A 4,093-nucleotide genomic window follows, 5' to 3' on the forward strand; every position below is an offset into this window, starting at 1 on the left:
AGGAAGCTATTGGAAAAAGTTTGTTGTGGGTCACACTCTGAAAGCTGACCTTGGTCCCAAAAGGGATATTGAGGCTTCTGCTGCTGTTTCTGGAGAGAGGAAAAACAACAACAACAACAACAAAAAAAACACAACAAAGAAAGGGTTTTTTTTAGAATGAATTACAAATGCTGTCTCAGAGGGCCAGAGGTTTTTAAAGCACTTGTGATCAGCCAAAGCCGTATCTGACCCATTCCTCTCGTCCTTGCTTCGAAAAACGACAATAGGGTGGTTGGAAAGAGATTAGAAGTTGGCTGACTGTGTGCCTTCTGGGGAGCACCTGAAAAACCTTGTGCATCGCCCTGCCTGATCCTCCCCTGGCTGCAGAAGGTCAGCCAGAGGAGAGGCAAACCACGCAGGCTTGCCCTTGGACAAGCCTCCTCGCTTCGCAGCCCAGCCCAGAGCAGCCGGCTCCAGCGGGGCTTCCCAGGCAACAGCCTTGTGGCTCGGAGCGGCCAGGAGATGCACCAGGGCAGCCCTCGACACCGGCTTCTGGCAGCGCAGTCTCTCGAGGAGATGGTGGCACCCGCGCCCCAGCGGGAGCGGAGCAGGACGCCCACCTGAGCGCAGGCTGGGAACGGCAGCGCTTCCCCCTGCGGAGCCGCGTTCCCATCGCGCAGCCGGCAGCCGGGGCTACCTCCAAGCCTGCACAAAGCCCAGGTCTGCCGCCACAGGACCGCAGACCAGCTGTAAAGAAGAAATAGCTTGTGTGGCCACCAACTCATGTCTCACCATGTGAAACTGGGCTCCCAGCTCACAGGCGTGATTCCTCGCTAGCCGATTTCCACATTCAGAACGAGAATGAGAATGGAAACAGAATCCATATTTTTCCGAAACATGCTTCAGATAAAATAATACCCCATGATGAACAGGAGAAGGAACAGGCTCCTCCAGGAACCCAGCCCTGCCTGAAACCCTCACTGATGCATTGAGCCTCGGTAAGCGAACATGTCCCAGCAACAGCAGCTCAACAGCCCCCCGCCATCCCCGGCAAACCCCCCCAGTCTGGCAAAGTGCTCAGAGCAACTCCCGGCTGCTCCCAGCCCGTGTCCGCGGTGCCAGGCACCGGAGCAGAGCAGGAGGATGGTCTCCATCGAGCCTCCTCCAGGAGAGAGAGGAAAGGGCCTGAGTGGGGTGCAGGCATACGAGGATGCTGGACATGCACACGTGTGTGCACACACGCAGGGGAGCAGCTGGCACTGGGAACGAAGCGGGGCAGGTCACACTGGGCAGGTGTGCTGGAAGGGTTACGCTTGTGAGATGAGTGCAGGGCAGGGAGAAAAGAGTAAAGGGACATGCAAGTGCTCCTCTAAGCCTTTCCAGGACACTGGGTGATCGTCCCTCACAATGAGGGTTAAAACTTGCAACCTCTGGCACTCACCACCTCTTCCTAAGGTACAAGTTTAACCCTCTCTTCTCCCGAGGCACGTGAAGAGCTATGACTCTTTAGGGCAGACAGATTTCCTTCAATTTGCTTGAAACTGAAGCCTGACGGTATGAGGTGTGACACACAAAGTCCACGGGACGTGAATCCTAAAGCTACAGCCCACCAGCCCACAGGGAAGACGTAGTGCAACGGGGCCCACAGAAGCAGTGCCAGCGAAGCAGGCTGTTATGGGCAGGATCCCCGCAGGAGCTGCCACAGCCCGAGGAGACTGCCCGAAGAGGAAGGAGCCCGGTGCCAGGCAGCTGATAGGGGACCAGAGCGTGCCCCTGCCTCTGACACCGAAGAAAGCAACTGAAACCAAACTTTGATATCACAGCACCTGCCTACCAGACCCGCAGAGCTTGGATTCAGATTCTCAGAAAGGCTGCATGCTCACACTGCCGCAGAAATGGAATTATAAGGCAGGTTAAAAACTGTCAATGAAATGAACATCCAAACTCATCACCCAAGAGCAATAAATTATTGACCATTATGGCTTTGATCTGGGAGTCTCAGAAATAAGAGGGGCAAGAGTACTCCAATAATGTAAAGACAATTTTGTCTCTGAAGATACCCCCTTATTTCACTGAGAAAGATTCAATAAAATTTGGGGGAAGGAAGGGACTACAGGTTCAGGTTAACATGCACTGGCTCTGAGTAAAGGATGCATACACAGCAGCAGTGCATTAGCAGAAGGTACATTCATTTGTCCATGCCTTTGGGCCCCTTCTGATAAGGTAATAGACACTCACAGAAGGAAAGTCCATGAGGAAACTGTGTATTTAACAGAGAGCTTGGGTTACGCACTGTAAAGCGGAGCTCAAGTCATGTTCTAAATGTTTATTAACACTAATGTATGCAACTTACATATTTCACTTTTTTTTAAAGAAACATACAGCCTCAATTTCTCTCCCCAAACCTCGTATCTCTCTCAGAATATACCATTTTCCCAGATTCATAGAAAAGATATTAGCTTTTCCATTACCATACATTTCCAGTAATTTTCTGCTTGATTTCAAAGCCTCCCAGTAAACATATGGGAAGAACAGGAAGGGAGAAAGACAGATGATTAAGGTTAAAAGAAAAGAAAAAGAAAAAAAGAAGAAAAAGAAAAAAGCCATACACCAAAGATTCACCACCTATCCCAAGAATACATCTCTTATCCTTTAAGCACGCCCTGAGCAACCACAACCTAACCCCGTGCACTCCAGTTCAGAACACTCCCATTAACAAAAGCAGAAGCTATCAGAGCAGTAAGGTTTACAGAAAAGGTCGCAGCTAGGCCTGGGAACAGTTTAAGAAAAGAAAACACCAGCCCTTAACTTAAGATCGCTTACTGCTTTGCCAACTGCACAAATGTGTCTTTCTTGAAACCAGTTCAACGCTGATCCTCATGGAACTACGTGTAAGCACACGAAAATAGCACTGACCATCTGCAGCACTTGAGATCTCGACCACATTTGGCCAAGTGGCAAGGCACGACTCACCAGCTCTTCAACTTTCTGCTTGTGGAGATACAGCACACTCCAAACCACTACCACCGAAGCAGATAATGAAGATAATACTGCAAATATTTGCTTAAAGAACTAAAGCCTATCCAGCTGCCAATGGGTAAAGCAGAGCAGACCGAACACTGCGCTCCAGCCAGTAAGTAACAGAATCTGCTGCAGCTTACACAGTTTTTATGGTGTTTTGTAAGGCAGTTGTAAAGGGCTTATTCTGTAAACCTGTTTCATAGCTGAAGAGCGACCACACGTGCAATTTTATACTTCTTTCCAGGTGAAAGACTCTGCCTTTTCATTACATGTTTCTGTACGTTACCAGCGCTCTCAAACATTCTCTTTTAATTTTCAAATAACTACCACTATAGGGTTTTTTTTAATTGACTAATAAGGTGAACAGGAAATCATGCACACGTTATGCAAACTACAAACATTAATTAGAACACAAACGAGCAGTCATAACTCTAAATAAATACAGAAGACCAAGGCAGACAAACTAGCACACCTATTAGTCTGAGACATGGAACAGCCTCCAGCTATGCCACCAAAGACTGCTGATGTACAGGTAAGGATTGCTCTGTATTGTGTCTCTCAGCAAAAGATATTTTTCTTAAACAACTGCTTTTGTTTTAATTTATGACCGAGGAAACATAACTACATAAAACTCATAGTTTAAACCATCAGAAAACAGAATTAAAAATCAAATATTTAAATGACAGATGTTACTATCAAAATAGAATAATAAAGAAAACAATGTCTTTATTTGAGCCACATTTTACTTCTTTTAAATACACAGTTTTAGGACAATAAAAGTACTAATCATTAAAATGTTTTATTGACATACTCATACTAGAATTTTTATCAAATTCCAAATTTGATAGGACAGTTGCTTCCAAAAGCTGGTCTGTTTAATTCTCTAATATCAAATCATAAACTGACCATTCCTAATACCCTGGTCCTAACTTTTCCTCTTACATCCACTACTCCCTAATTCAGATACTGTAACTGATGGGAGATAGGAAGGACCTCAGTGGAGGTTTTTTGAGGCTTAATTAAAAAAAATGAATATTTAGATTAGAGCTGAAAATTATCCTACATGCAAACAGCTCAAAGCATTGCCCAGTGA

Source organism: Fulmarus glacialis, unplaced genomic scaffold, assembly GCF_000690835.1.
Source record: "Fulmarus glacialis isolate BGI_N327 unplaced genomic scaffold, ASM69083v1 scaffold30524, whole genome shotgun sequence".
In the NCBI taxonomy this organism is placed as follows: domain Eukaryota; kingdom Metazoa; phylum Chordata; class Aves; order Procellariiformes; family Procellariidae; genus Fulmarus; species Fulmarus glacialis.